Below are 16,773 nucleotides of genomic sequence, written 5' to 3'. Positions count from 1 at the left end.
TCATCTGGAGTCAGAGTCCTTCCAAAGCACCTTCTTCATCGCTCCCTTCACATCCCTGTTCCTCAGCATATATATGAGGGGGTTGGTCATGGGGATGATGACAGTATAGAAGAGAGACATGAACTTGTCCTGATCCTGGGAGTTGTTGCTGCTGGGCTGAAAATACACATAGATGGCTGTGCCAAAGAACAGGGAGACCACTGTGAGGTGGGATCCACACGTGCCAAATGCTTTTCTCTGCCCTGCAGTGGACTTGATTCTTAAGACCGCCCTGACAATCCGACCATAGGAGAACGTGACTAATGCAACAGGTGTGAGAAGCATGATGACACTGGCAAAGAAGGTCTCATACACATTCATAGTGGTGTCAACACAGGCAAGTTTGAGAAAAGAAGGGACCTCACAAAAGAAGTGGGCTGAGAGTCCCTTGTACCTCAAGGAGATTCAACCAGTCCATTCTAAAGATCAATCCTGGTGTTCACTGGAAGGACTGATGATAAAGCTGAAACTTCAATACTTTGGCCACCTCATGCGACAAGTTGACTCACTGGAAAAGACTCTGATTCTGGGAAAGGTTGGGGGTGGGAGGAGACAGGGACGACAGAGAATGAGATGGCTGGATGGCATCACCGACTCTGTGGACATGAGTTTGAGTGAACTGCGGGAGTTGGCGATGGACAGGGAGGCCTGGCGTGCTGTGATTCATGGGGTCACGGAGAGTCGGACACGACTGAGCGACTGAACTGAACTGAACTTATTTCTTCCACAATGAGGTAAAGGAAGACAAGCACTGTCTGCAATAAGGAGTTGACAAAACCAGTGATCCATGAAGCAGAAGCCATCAGGGCACACAGACGGGGGTGCATGATTACTGTGTAGTGAAGAGGCCTGCAAACAGCTGCATAGCGGTCAACTGCCATAATTCCTAGAAGAATACATTCTGTACCTCCCAACGCCAGAGCGATGTACATTTGAACTGTACATCCACCAAAGGAGATGGATTTGTTTGCTCCACTGAGATTAAATAGGAACTGGGGAACAATGCTGGTGGTGTAGCGCATGTCCAGAAAGCTCAGGTTACAGGGGAAAAAATACATTGGGGTGTGAAGACGTGGGTCCAAGTAGGACAATGCAGTGATGGTTGTGTTTCCCAGCAAAGTGAAGATGTAGAAGATCAGAAGGACCACAAAGAGGATTAACTCAAGTTGAAGCCTGTCAGAGAAGCCCAGTAAGATAAATCCAGCGAAAGAGCTTTCATTTCTCTGTACCATCCTTTGTTAGCACATGGCTCCTGTCAAATCAAGCATTTAGCAATTGATTAATGGTATCTTCCAAAAAAAGTTCAGGGATAAAGAGGAAAATCTGTCATGTTCAAAGACATGGTCATGCGATTTTATATGCAACTATTTGAATAAACGATGTACTCATTGAAATCGAGCTCTATACTATCACAAAAAGTTATATATTGAGTTATATGTTGATAATAATATAAGAAAATAATAAATAATAATAATAAAATCAAATAATGAACCTTGGTTTGCATCACTCACACATACAAAATGCCTTTTTCAGATTGAGTTCACTAGGATTAAAGTATGATCATTATATATGTACGTTTTAGAGAAAGTGGGAATGAGGGAAATCAATGGAGAGTGATTAGAAAGAGAAAGAAAGATGTAGACAAAGGGACAAAGTTTATTTTAAATATGTATCTCATAATTCTACATAAATGGATTTCCACACACATCACATGTAATAGGGGCTTCTCTTCTGGCTCAGCTGGTAAAGAATCTGCCTGCAATATGGGATACCTGGGTTCTGTTCTGGGTTGGGAAGATCCCCAGGAGAATGGAAAGGCTACCCAATCCAGTATTCTGGCCTGGAGAATTCCATGGACTACATAGTCCATGGGGTCACAAAAAGTCAGACAGGACTGAACATTTTTCACTTCGCAAGGAATAGAATAATACAAAATAATCTCTAAAATGCATTCAGATAAAGAAATTTATGAGCTAGAATATACTTGTACAAAGGACTATGTTACATTCAAAGTATCGCTATGATACTGCCTCATGTAAACATTTTGGCAGAATAGTTACGCTATTCCTAATACATGATATTAGTGAATGCTATATCCTGGTCTTTTTGTATAGAACTAAAAAGTAAATTGCTCAAAACCTTAAAAATCACCTTCAATTACACTGCTTCACTCTTGCTCTTCACTTCAGTTCAGTCGCTCAGTCGTGTCTGACTCTCCGCGACCCCATGAATCACAGCACGCCAGGCCTCCCTGTCCATCACCAACTCCCGCAGTTCACTCAAACTCATGTCCACAGAGTCGGTGATGCCATCCAGCCATCTCATTCTCTGTCGTCCCCGTCTCCTCCCACCCCCAACCTTTCCCAGAATCAGAGTCTTTTCCAGTGAGTCAACTCGTCGCATGAGGTGGCCAAAGTATTGCAGTTTCAGCTTTATCATCAGTCCTTCCAATGAACACCCAGGATCGATCTCCCTTAGAATGGACTGGTTGGATCTCCTTGAGGTACAAGAGACTCTCAAGAGTCTTCTCCAGCACCACAGTTCAAAAGCATCAATTCTTCGGCGATCAGCTTTCCTCACAGACCAGCTCTCACATCCATACATGACCACGGGAAAAACCATAGCCTTGACTAGACAGACCTTTGTTGGCAAAGTAATGTCTCTGCTTTTCAACATACTATCTAGGTTGGTCATAACTTTCCTTCCAAGGAGTAAGCGTCTTTTAATTTCATGGCTGCAATCAGCATCTGCAGTGAGTTTGGAGCCCCAAAAAATAAAGTCTGACACAGTTTCCACTGTTTCCCCATCTATTTCCCATGAAGTGATGGGACCAGATGCCATGATCTTTGTTTTCTGAATGTTGAGCTTCAAGCCAACCTTTTCACTCTCCTCTTTCACTTTCATCAAGAGGCTTTTGAGTTCCTCTTCACTTTCTGACATAAGGGTAGTGTCATCTGCATATCTGAGATTATTGATATTTCTCCCAGCAATCTTGATTCCAGCTTGTGCTTTTTCCAGCGCAGCATTCCTCATGATATACTCTGCATATAAGTTAAATAAGCAAGGTGACAGTATACAGCCTTGAAGTACTCCTTTTCCTATTTGGAACCAGTCTGTTGTTCCATGTCCAGTTCTGACTGTTGCTTCCTGACCTGCATACAGGTTTCTCAAGAGGCCGGTCAGGTGGTCTGGGATTCCCATCTCTTTCAGAATGTTCCACAGTTTATTGTGATCCACACAGTCAAAGGCTTTGGCATAGTCAATGAAGCAGAAATAGATGCTCTTCTGGAACTCTCTTGCTTTCTCCATGATCCAGCGGATGTTGGCAATTTGATCTCTGGTGCCTCTGCCTTTTCTAAAACCTGCTTGAACATCTGGGAGTTCACGGTTCACATATTGCTGAAGCCTGGCTTGGAGAATTCTGAGCATGACTTTACTAGCTTGTGAGATGAGTGCAATTGTGCGGTAGTTTGAGCATTCTTTGGCATTGCCTTTCTTTGGGATTGGAATGAAGACTGACCTTTTCCAGTCCTGTGGCCACTGCTGAGTTTTCCAAATTTGCTTGCCCTTAAGATACCTAAAATTACTATACCAACTTAACAAGAACTCCAAAAATTTATTCACTGTATAGTCAGTTCATGGGCTTCCCTCTTGGCTCAGTGGTAAAGAACCCGCTTGCCAATGCAGGAAACGCAGGAAACACTGATTCAATCCCCGAATTGGGAAGATACCTTGAAAAAGAAAATGGCAACCCACTTCAGTACAGGATATCCTGGTGGGTCCATGGAGTTGAAAAGAGTTAGACGTGACTTAGCAACTAAACAACAGAAGTATTCAGTTCACAGTAGATGTTCAAATTCAATGACCTGTACTTACATTTTCTTTCTGTTGATTTCATTTTCATATATTACCACAACTAAAATGCCTGGAATTCCTATAGGAGATAGGATTATTCATTATCAACATTTTAATGGCAATGAAGAACATATAAATGAGGAAGAAATGGATCAATCACAATCTCAGAAATAACACTTCTAATCAGTATGGACAGAGTTTGGCAAGGTTGGGGAGAAGAGGCTGAAATGGGAATTGCTTTGCATGCTGTTCATTGAATGAATGTTCTCAAGACAAAGAGAATCAGGGAAGCAAAACAGAGCAGACAAATGTGCTAAGCAAGGATGTGATCTCAAATGGAATAGCATGAACCTGATCCCATAGAAAGCTGGAAAAGGACTCTCCAAACAGAACTATCTGCCAGTAAAAATATTCTGTCTTCACTTACACAATCAATGTTACCTGACCATTTCAAGTGGGGCAGATAAAGAACTGAATTTTAAATTTAATTTTAACACAGGTAAATTTAAATACCTAGTCATTTAAATGAGTCTAGTTTCTACTATACAGAATAACAAGCTGTGGAGCATGCATTGTGTCAGATGTAGTCCCACCTTGACAAAAAGGCAGCCTTTTATATATCCCACCAGTCTGTCATTGACTGCAAGCTGCCCCAAACACATTCAGGAGACCTCCTGGCAATGTGCCTCCCATTCAACTGACGGCAATTTTTTGAAGAAAGAAAGATCTGTGAAGCTATCACTCAAGACTCATGACAAATATGGTGTGGACTGGTGCACCAGCCAATAAAAGAGATCTGAGCTGGACACCGGGAGCATTCATACAAAGCGTGGAGTCCATTTTAAGTGTGTGCAAGGATGGAAGGACAGTCACCAGTGTATATTACACATCACCTTGTCATCTGCCTAATTTACTGATAAATTAAACATTCAGATCACCTTTCCTGACCACGTGTCTCCTCTCAAATTGAAGAATGATCATTTTTCATTCACAATAAATTCAAAAATGCTTTGACACAACCACCACAAGATGGACATTCATTGTTTTAACTGCCAAACTAGCGTGTTTAATGTTCATTTCTTTAAGAAAATGAACCTTTTAAAACTACAGATATTGACAATACACTTTAAGAAACATTCTGTAATTTCACAGAAAATAAGGAGCTGAGGAAAAAATGAAAGTGTATAGTCTAATATTTTCACATTCACATTTACGCTGTTATTCAATTACTGAAGGACTTTTTTTATTATAGCCAAAAATCTTGTATTTCAATTTTTCCATATATACATCCTGGCACATAATGAATATACTACAATAGGATGAAATGTCTAGGAACAAAATGTTGGCTTCCATAAGGAACAGTTAAGTTCTTAAAGTTGGTGAATTTCTATAAGAATTTCTGGACGTTACTCAATGTAACCTTTAAAGAACACTTGTAACTGAAAACAAGCTAACTTATCAATTCCTAAAGTACTACAAAGATCAAGTTCCAGGCCCCTCAGTTTTATTCACCTTCTGTGAGTGTACTAAGCTTTCTACCTCATTTCCAAATTCCTGCCTTTAATACAGTACTGGGCATTGGAACCTGGGTATGTAGACCAAGGACACAGGTTGTATGAAATGAGTACACAAGTTGACTCTACCAGCACTGGAATATCCTTAAGTTTTCCTTAAGCAAGAAGATGCTTTCTCTTGATAACTTCAAATACCTTCATAGGGTACTGAAGATCAGCATTCTGTCTAGCTGGTAGGATGACATAGGAAGGCAATGTCAACCTCGCAGGATTCCTTCTGAATATAATGTCTTTGCTCTACGACGGACAGCTCATGAAAGCGTGAGGTTGGTATCAAACGGCAGTAAAACAGGTCTAGTGAAAACTGTTTACCTGACTGAAGTCTCTGAGGAATGGATGTCCTGTACTATTAATTAACTGATGTTGCCTAGCTGCTGACAGATGACACTCTTCAGGGAAAATGAATATCAAAGAGAATGCAAGAGGATACCTAATCTGCCTGTTTTGTAACTTCTCATGAATGACAGAGGTCAGATAACCCCCTAGACTTTGCAGTTATCTTAGCTCTCCTCTTTTAATGGCTTAGGTATTTTACTAAACACTTGAAATTTTTTTCACACAATTGTAAAAAAAAAAAAAAATACTACATATATAAATAAGAACTCAGTTACTTAACTTTAAATATAAATTAATTTTCACCTAATATTCATAGCCAAATTCTTGCTTTGCTTTATAATTAAATTTATGTATTTTTAATTGAAGGAGAATTGCTTTACAGTATTGTATTGGCTTCGGCCAAACATCAGTATGAATCAGCCAAGCTGCCGCTGCTGCTAAGTCATTTCAGTCATGTCCGATTCTGTGCGACCCCATAGATGACAGCCCACCAGGCTCCCCCGTCCCTGGGATTCTCCAGGCAAGAACACTGGAGTGGGTTGCCATTTCCTTCTCTAATTCATGAAAGTAAAGAGTTAAAGTGAAGTTGCTCAGTCCTGTCCAACTCTTAGTGACCCCACGGACTGCAGCCTACCAGGCTCTTCCCTCCATGGGATTTTCCAGCCAAGAGTACTGGAGTGAGTTGCCATTGCCTTAGGTATACCTATGTCCCTTCCCTCTTGAGCCTCCCTCCACATCCTACTCCTCTAGGTTTTACAGAGGCCCTGTTTGAGTCCCTGAGTCATACAGCAAATTACAACCAGCTTCTAAGAGATCACAGAGTTAGAGTTTAGGCAGATTCTAACCTTTAAGATAATATATTAAATGGCAACACCCACATTTTACTCCCAAACTTCTAATGTGGCTAAGGAAAAACACCAAGTCCTCTATAACATTGTTCAATTTCTATCGGACAGTTGCAATAATTTACTTAACCAAACAAAAAAGCTGTTGACTTTTTTAATGGAACTTCTGTGTTTTGCTTCAACCCGTCTTTGCATTTACGATGCACATGATTGCGTAAATCAAGATAGCTAGAATTGCTAAAGTAAATTGAAAGAAATGAAGGGTATTGTGGGTTTTGAAGTTTGAAGATCAATCAATTTCAAAACAACTTATACACTTGACTATACAAGGAAACGGCAGAAATACTTAACATCTGTCTATGGAAGGCTTCGGCCTAACCATCAAATGCAGCTTCAAAAAATATGAAATCTCTTTTCTCCTGTGGAACACATTTAGTTTCAGAGTAATAGACCACTGTTAGCTAGTAGTATAAGCTATCTCAGAGAAAGATATTTAGGTTTAAAGCATCTTGGGTTTTATATGTTATTAGTCAGAAAAGCACAGAGAACTTCGATAATTAACTTACATTTTATAGCCAGCCATTTCGATATAGGCATAAATCCTTTTTTTTAATAATATTCTATCCGTAAGGAGAAACTGTTGCGGGCGCAATGACACAAAGACAAGACACACAAAAGACAGACAAAGACACAGCTCCGGCCGGAGGAAAAATTCTGCGCAAGCCCCCTTGTGGTTTATTTTTATATCCCGGTAGCTGGACACATACCAAAATCTAAGCAATGCATTCTTCTACCAAATAAGGACAAAAAGCCAAGCACATTTCAAGGACGGGAGGAACAAAGGGAGGAAGTGACCATAGCATGTTTACTAAGAAGCCTGCCCAGAACTCCAGCCTTTTCCTTATTTTTAAGGAGGGCATGTTCCCTCGTATGCGAGCAGACCATTAACCTTGGATATTGTGTGCAGGCTTCTTGGCAGAACATCCTGTTTGCAAGCACGCTCTGCCCAAGCAGAGAGTCTTGTTTGCAGGCACATCTCTGCTTCCTTAACCATTCTTTCTCGTGGTCACTGCCGGGCTCCTACAGAAACTATCTCTTCCTTAAAATAGTCTTAATTAGAATTTTCAAAGTAATCTCTCCACTAGTTAAATCTCAACACAATATTTACAAGGAAGTCGAGGAAAGACCAATATGGCATAGGGTGTCCAGAGATGGAGAGAATCATAGACCTGCTATTAATACTTCTTCCCAGTTCAATCTTGCTGCTGCAAACATTAATTGGTAAAATAATGTAGACTAATAATTTGATATTATCTAGGAATGCTTACTTGAAATCACATGATTTTTTTTGTTATGCTATTTTTCAAAATTCTTGTTTCATATTGGAATATAATACAACAAAAGCAGGATCTATTTTTTTTTAATCTACAAGTGACAATTCATCAAAATAAAATCATTATTAAAGACCCTGTTAAGAGGATAATAAGATAAGCTACAAACCGGAAAAAAAATTTTTTCAAACTGCTTCTCATAGAAAATGCTCATATCTAGAATATACAAAGAACTCTCAAAACTCTACAATAAGAAAATGACTCAATTAAAAAATGTTTGAGCAGATAACTCACCAGTGTAAATATACACGTGGTAAAGATGTCTTTATGAAACATGAAAACATGTCTAGCATCACTATCCATCAGCAAAATGCAGACTAAGACCATGAAGACATATCACCACCCACCTACTAGAACAACAAAAATGAAAAATATAGGAACAATACCAAATGTAGGTGAGATTGTGGAAAACTTGAATCACTCATACATTACTAATGAGAATATAAAATGATGCAGCTACTTGATAAAAGATCTTGGCTGTTTCTTTAAAAACCGAATATCCACTTTCCATACAGCCCAGTAATCATGCTCTTGGGCATTTATGACAGAGAAAAAAAAATTTATTCCACACAAAAACCTGTGCACAATTATTCATAATAGCTTTATCTGTAACAGGGAAAAGCTGAAAACAACTAAAATATTCTAAACAAATACTGGTACATCCATACCGTGGAGTACTACTTGGCAATAAAAAAGAATAAGCTATTGATACACACAACATCTTGGATGAATCTCAAGGGCATTATGTTAAATGAAAATAAGTCTATGTTAATAGGTTAAATATGATCCCATCTATATAACACCCATGAAATAACAAAATAATAGAGACAGAGACCAAATTAGTACTGCCCAGGCGTTAGGGATGGTTTTACAGAGGGTTCAGGGGAGAGGGCTATTTCTCTGATAGCTCAGCTGGTAAAGAATCCACCTGCAATGCAGCGGACCCTGGTTTGATTCCTGGGTTGGGAAGATCCCCTGGAGAAGGGAAAGGCTACCCACTCCAGTATTCGGGCCTAGAGAATTCCATGGACTGTATAGTGCAGGGGGTCTAAAGCATCATATGTAAGTGAATGACTTTCACTTTCAGGGGACGGGAGGGACTGTGACTGTAAAGGGGTATCACAAAGAAGATGTGTGTGGTAATGGGATAAATCCATATCTTGATTGCGATGGTAGCCTCAGGAATCTACACAGGGAAAAATTTAAGTAAACTTAAACACACACAGCTGGAGAAGACTTTGAGAGTCCCTTGGACTGCAAGGAGATCCAACCAGTCCATTCTAAAGGAGATCAATCCTCGGTGTTTATTGGAAGGACAGATGCTGAAGCTGAAACTCCAATACTTTGGCCACTTCATGCGAAGAGTTGACTCACTGGAAAGGACTGTGATCCTGGGAGGGATTGGGGGCGGGAGGAGACAGGGACGACAGAGAAAGAGATGGCTGGATGGCATCACCGACTCGATGGACCTGAGTTTGAGTGAACTCCGGGAGTTGGTGATGGACAGGGACGCCTGGCGTGCTGTGATTCATGGGGTCGCAAAGAGTCGGTCACGACTGAGCGACTGAAATGAACTGAAACACACACAATGCACATATGTCAGTTTCCTAGTTTTTAAATTGTATTATAGCTGTATAATGGGCTTCCCTGGTAGCTCAGCTGGTAAAGAATCTGCCTGCAAAGAGGAGACTCGGTTCAATTCCTGAGTCGGGAAGATCCCCTGGAGAAGGGACAAGCTACCCACTCCAGTAATCTTGGGCTTCCCTGGTGGCTCAGATGGAAACAATCTGCCTGCATTGCAGGAGACCTCAGTTAGGTCACTAGGTTGGGAAGATTCCCTGGAAGAGGGCATGGCAACCACCCCAGTAATCTTGCCCAGAGAATCCCCATGGACAGAGGTGCCTGGCGGGCTACAGTCCATGGGTTGCAAAGAGTCAGACACCGCTGAGCAACTAAGCACAGCACAGCATAGTTATATAATATAAAATCACTGGGAGAAAACAGATCAAATGTATCCAAGACTTCTCTCTAATAACTTTGGACTTTCCCTTCAATCTGTAATTACTTCAAAATGAAAAGTCTAAAAAGGAAAAAGACTTGAATAGAACAAGAACTCAGTTCAGTTCAGTCGCTCAGTCATGTCCGACTCTCCGCGACCCCATGAATCACAGCACGCCAGGCCTCCCTGTCCATCACCAACTCCCGGAGTTCACTCAAACTCATGTCCACAGAGTCGGTGATGCCATCCAGCCATCTCATTCTCTGTCGTCCCCTTTTCCTCCCGCCCCCAACCTTTCCCAAGAGCTGTTGCTGTTGCTGTTAAGTCACATTAGTCGTGCCCGACTCTGTGCAACCCCATAGACGGCAGCCCACCAGGCTCCCCCGTCCCCGGGATTCTCCAGGCAAGAATACTGGAGTGGGTTGCCATTTCCTTCTCCATCCCAAGAGCTAGAGAATGTGAAAAAGAGGGACAGACAGAGACACAAAGTAACAAGAATGGCAAAGAGAGAGAAAAGGAGAGATGAAGCTGCTCAAAAGGGTAGAAGGTTCCTGTTCACTCATGACATACTGGCTCCAGATCTTCTCTGCTCCCATGGACACAATGAATCTACAGTTTTACACAGAACAACTTCTTCGAAAAGAAATGTGGAAACTAGCTGGGTGAATCTTATACACAAGGTGAATAAGACAAGCCCAAACTAAAATCATTAGAAGATTTTAAAAAATAAATAAATCATTAGAAGAGGCAGAGACAAAATCGCTATATAAAACCCATCCTTGGAGCCACAATATAGAAGCAGGTGGGAAGTCACCACTGTCAGTTTCTCCCTGAGGAGCAAAATGTCCCACATCTTGGACCCTAACTTTGAAGACTTAATACCTGAGACATAGGCCTCCAAAACATAGAACTCTAAAAGCCAATGAAGCTTGTATCCATGAAATCCATGAGGCTATAAAGAACTCAGAAACAGTTCTTAACAGGCTCATCCAGACTCACTGTGGCTATCTCTCCAGGGAACAGCACAGAGACACAGATTGAAACCTCCAGCTTGTCCCTGAAAGAAGCCTATTTCCTTATCCTAAAAGCTAAGACTTCTAACAAGTATCTCGGGGTCAACTGCAATCCTCACCAAACTCCTGAGAAGCCAACAGGTGCCATCATCATGCTCTCCTTCTGTCCCACCCCAGGTCACCAGTGTCTCTAAAGGATCTTGTGCACATGTGTGGCCGCCCAGGTTTTGGGGCTGCTGTCAGAGGAGACACTCCTTATCGTGTAGTCCAGGCCCCTGCCAGGGCTTATGTTCCTGGATCCAACAGGACAGTAGCAAACTAAGGAAAGGCTCCTAACTGGCTGCCTGTGCCTCCCCCCGCCCCCCAACTTAGGGTTCAATGTGGAGGGAACAGACAGAAGCTCACATCTCCCACTTTTCTCCTGAAACAGATGAGAGGGTAACAAGCAAGAATGCCAGGGGTCTCCAAACAGAGGAAATAGGCTGCAAGTCTCAGACATTTGTTCTCTCTCTGTTAAGAGGCAGGAGGAAATAAACTACAAGTGTCAGACTTTTTTCTCTTAAAATTCTCTGTTGCCATGACCACACCTTGTTCTACCTGAACTTAACTTTTCTCAAACCTTGAGCTAACCAATACGTTTTTCTCATGGAAATGTTTTTCCTAAGCTATGTTAATTAAATCATGTATTTACTTTGCAATTTGCCTTTCTTCAAAATGGTTCCAACTAAGACTAACTTTGACTGATAATCGCTCAACAAACCAGTATTCATATCAATTGATTTATGGCTGAGGGATGACACACCTCCTGCCACCCTATCTCAAAAATGCATATTGTAGGAAAGGGGCCTGGTGAAACTCTGTCAGTCTTCATGTGTCTCTCTTATCTGATTAATAGTTTTCTAACAGCAGCAGCTGTTAGAAACATCCCTCTAAAGACTAGCAGGGGCCACACTCTGTCCCCCTTCTGATGTCTATGTCAGGAGCTTTCTCTGTCCCTTGTTATACTTTAATAAAATTCTGCTACACAAAAGCTCTTGAGTGATCAAGCCTGGTCCCTGGTCCCGAAGTTAAATTTTCTTCTTCGGAAATCACGAATCTGACATCGTTCACTGTAAGCTATCAACGGTATACTTACATATTTGAAGTTATTCCCTGATGGTCCACCTTCCAGTCAGCCTCCATCTAGACGCTGACTGAGATCCTCCGCTTTAGAGCATTAAGAGGTCTTGACAAACCTTTAAAGGCTGGGAGCCACTAAGTATAAGGTAGACCAGAAATATTCCACAGTTGTTAACAAGCTACTCCCCTGCCTGAGAGAGAAAGCAGGGGACAGAGACAGCGGTAGACAGAGAAAGACTCTTTTTTAAACTACTGGATTTTCAGGGTCTTTTTCTTACAGCTGCTTAGCCTTTAATTCAACTAATAGAGTTTTCCTCTCACATCTCTGGATTTTCCTTCCAATCTCATGAAGAGTCTTAAAATTCTTTGTTACCCAATCATTAAATGTTGAGCTGCCTCAAACCTTGGTCTTCAAACCTCTTCTTTCTATAAAATCTCTCCTCATGTAATGTCCTTCATTCTTTTTTTTTTTTTTTTTTAATCGGAGGCTAATTATTTTACAATATTATATTGGTTGATTTTGTCATACATTAACATGAATCTGCCCCGGGTGTACATGAGTTCCCCTTCCCGAACCCCCCTCCCACCTCCCTCCTCCCCTTATCCTCCCTCTGGGTCATCCCCGCATACCAGCCGCAAGCATCCTGTAATATGCATCGACCCTGAACTGGTGATTCGAGAATGTCCATTCATTTCGTTCCCAGGATTAATGACCATTAGCAGTTGCCAGGATACAAAAATAGAATCTGGGTAATGCACTCTGACCTGAAGTGTCCCCCTGAAGCATGTCCTAGGAGACATCCAACAGATCCCCAGCCCAGGAGAAGAAAGGAAAAATAATTTGCTCATCAGCTCCCATTTCCCGTTAGTCAAATCTTCACTCTGAATCTGAGCAGTTCCATGTAGGGCCCTTGCTGGTGACAGACCCCTCTGTGTCCCCACTTACTGATTTGTTCTCTTTGTCTTTTAATGTTTGGCCATGTTGCATGGTATGTGGATCTTAGTTTCCTGACCAGGGCTAGAACCCTCGACCTCTGCGGTGAAAGCGAGGACTTTAACCACTGGGCCAACAGGAAAGACCTCCCATTGGTTGGATTTTTTCTTTTGTTTTTGCTGTGCTCAGTCTTTGTTGTGACTCTTCATTGCTCCATGAAGCCTTTCCCTAGCTGCGGTGCAAGGGCTTCTCATTGCTGTGGCTTCTCTTGTTGGGGACCACGGGCTCTTGGACATGCCGGCTTCGGTAGTTGTGGCTCATGGATCTAGAGAGTTGCATTGGTAGCTGTGGCGCATGGCCTGAGTTGCTCGGCATCATGTAGGAACTTCCTGGACCAGGAATGTAACTTGTGTTCACTGCATTGGCAGCAGGATTCTACCACTAGATCAACAGGAAAGCCCCTACTTATTGTTGACTGAGGAAAGAGACTATGGAAATACACTGTGACCTCCTAGACCCCCCATGTGGAACAAAGAACAGACCCTAACAGTTACTATTTGTAGCGGTAAACAATGCACAAAGACAGGACAGGCAAGCAGGAGAGTAGCCATATCTTAAACAATAAATCGGTTTTTTTGGTTTTTATATTGGTTGGTTTTGCCATACATAGACATGAGTCCACCCCGGGTGTACATCAGTATTGTAAAATAATTAGCCTCCGATAAAAATAAAAATTAAAAAAAGATAAAGTTATCCAAAAATCAAGAAAAATAAATAAATCGGTCACAAGGACTTGGAAATCGGCCTCCCCCATATGAACATTCCAGGCCATCGTACTGGAAGATAAGACACCACATCAAGAAGATGAAAACCATGCCAATTGTGGCATTCTAGATCAGGAAGCCCTAGGTAGACCCAGAAGCCTACTGCAGGCATTTGAGTGAGTCCAGCCGAGACCAGATGAACTGTCCACTTAGCTTAGCCCAAATGCTGATGCACATAATTGTGAGATAAATTAATGGTTGGTGTTTTAAGCAACTAAGCTTTGAAGTGATTTGTTATACAGAAGAAGCTAACTGATATCTACCCTTTAGCATCTGAATTGATGAGTTGTAGCATTAGCAATTCTTAGGAAATGATAAAATGTTAATATTCCATACAGTGTTTCAGTGGTTTCTTGTTCTTACTTTGACTGTGATTTCATGTAATATATTCATATGTCATTTTGCAAATAGATGTGGAATAATGTACCTAAAAGGGAGTGCAAACAAGAAAAACCCTGGAACTGTTTATAAAAATAACTACAGAACAGATGCTGTCGGAACACTGAATACACATTTCTGGCAATTGAAACAAATACATGAACTTAGAATTTGAACACTCACTTTTCAAAGGGAATGAAGTAAACAAATTCCAATCAGAGTTGCCAGAGGAAATTTTAGATGACTCATGGGACACACATATATATCTGAATAGTTCTGGCGTTCAAAGACGTTCCATTAAACTGTCCTCCTCGCCAACCATCTGGAGTCAGAGTCCTTCCAAAGTACCTTCTTCATTGCTCCCTTCACGTCCTTGTTCCTCAGTGTATATATGAGGGGGTTGGTCATGGGGATAATGGCAGTGTAGAAGAGAGACATGAACTTGTCCTGATCCTGGAGTCCCTGCTACTGGGCCGAAAATACACAGAGATGGCTGTGCCAAAGAACAGGGAGACCACCATGAGGTGGGATCCACACGTGCCAAATGCTTTTCTTTACCCTGCAGTGGACTTGATTCTTAAGACCGCCCTGACAATCCGACCATAGGAGAACATGATTAATGAAACAGGTGTGAGAAGAGTGATGACACTGCCAAAAAGGTCATATACACATTCATAGTAGTGTCAACATAGGCAAGTTTGAGAAAAGGAGGGATCTCACAAAGGAAGTGGTCTAATTTATTTCTCCCACAAAGTGGTAAAAGGAAGACAAGCACTGTCTGCAACAAAGAAATGGCAAAACCAATGATCCATGAAGCAGAAGCCATCAGGGCACACAGACGGGGGTGCATGATTACTGTGTAGTGAAGAGGCCTGCAAACAGCTGCATAGAGGTCAATTGCGATAACTCCTAGAAGAATACATTCTGTACATCCCAATGCCAGAGAGATGTACATTTGAACTACACAGCCACCAAAGGAGATGGATTTGTCTGCTCTGCTGAGATTAAATATGAGCTGTGGAACAATGCTGGTGGTGTAGCACATGTCCAGAAAGCTCAGGTTAGAGAGGAAAAAGTACATCGGGGTGTGAAGACATGGGTCCAAGTGGGACAATGCAATGATGGTTGTGTTTCCCAGCAAAGTGAAGATGTAGAAGATCAGAAGGACCACAAAGAGGACTGGCTCAAGTTGAAGCCTGTCAGAGAAGCCCATATAATAAATCCAGTGAAAGAGCTTTCACTTCTCTGTTCCATCCTTTGTTAGCACATAGCTCCTGTCAAATCAAGCGTTTAGCAATTTATTAAAGGTATCTTCCAAAAAAGCGCAGAGATGAAGAGGAAAATCTATCATGTTCAAAGACATGGTCGTGTGATTTTATATGCAAATATTTGAATAAATGATGTATCCATTGAAACTGATATATCTTAAATCAATTAGTTCTTTACTATTCACAAAAATTTTATATTGAAATTAATATAAGAAAATAATATTAATAAAATCAAGTAATGAACCTCGAGTTGCATCAATCATAGATATAAAATGTCTGTTTTAGATTGAGTTTAATAGGATGAAAGTATGATGATTATTTATGTACATCTTAGAGAAAGTGGGAATGAGAGAAAATCAAGGGAGAGTGATTAGAAAGAGTAACAAAATGTAGACCGATGGAGAAAGTTTATTTTAAATATGTATCTCATAATTCTACATAACTTGATTTTCACATACCTCACATGTAAGAGAATAATGCAAAATGATCTCTAAAATGCATTCAGATATAGAAATTTATGAGCTAGAATGTACTTATACAAAGGATTATATTACATTCAATGTATCACTAAGATACTTCCTCATAGATATATTCTGGCTAAAGTTATCTCTACTCTTAATGCATTATATTTGTGAATGCTATATGCTGGTCTTTTTGTATTGAGTAAAAAATAAATTGCTCAGAGCCTGAAAATACCACCTTCGATTATAGTGCTTAACTTTTGTCCCTGAGATACCTAAAATTACTATACCAATTTAACAAGAACTCCAAAAATTTATTCACTGTGCACAATCAGTTCACGGGCATCCCTGTTGGCTCAGTGGTAAAGAAACCACCTGCCAATGCAGGAGATGCAGGAAAGGCAGGTTCAGTCCCTGGATCGGGAAGATACTTGAAGAAGAAAATGGAATCCACTTCAGTACAGAGAATCCTGGCAGGCTACAGTCCATGAGGTTGTAGAGTGGACTTGACTTAGTGACTAAGCAACAAAAGTAGTCACTTCACAACAGAATTTCAACCTCCAGTGACCAGTACTTACCTCTTCTTTCTGCTGATTTCAGGTTCATATATTACCAACAACTAAAATGCCTGGAATTCCTATAGGAGATAGGATTATTCACTATCGACATTCTAATGGCAATGAAGAACACATAAATGAGGAAGCAATGGATCTGTCACAGTCTCAGAAATAACACTT

At 41.1% G+C, this 16,773-nt stretch overlaps 2 pseudogenes; both read right to left on the bottom strand.

Annotated features, from left to right (window-relative positions):
• LOC148774174 (olfactory receptor 2B8-like) lies at nt 1–1,271 on the bottom strand (annotated as a pseudogene).
• Nucleotides 1,272–14,604: 13,333 nt separating this feature from the next.
• On the bottom strand, nt 14,605–15,561 carry LOC129543315 (olfactory receptor 2B8-like; annotated as a pseudogene).
• Between the last annotated feature and the right edge of the window lie 1,212 nt (nt 15,562–16,773).

Source organism: Moschus berezovskii, chromosome 23, assembly GCF_049115385.1.
Source record: "Moschus berezovskii isolate FMDL1 chromosome 23, NW_MosBer_1.0, whole genome shotgun sequence".
Classification (NCBI taxonomy): domain Eukaryota; kingdom Metazoa; phylum Chordata; class Mammalia; order Artiodactyla; family Moschidae; genus Moschus; species Moschus berezovskii.
The sequence above is the reverse complement of the archived record's forward strand: the minus strand, read 5'-3'. Positions and strand labels throughout refer to the sequence as shown.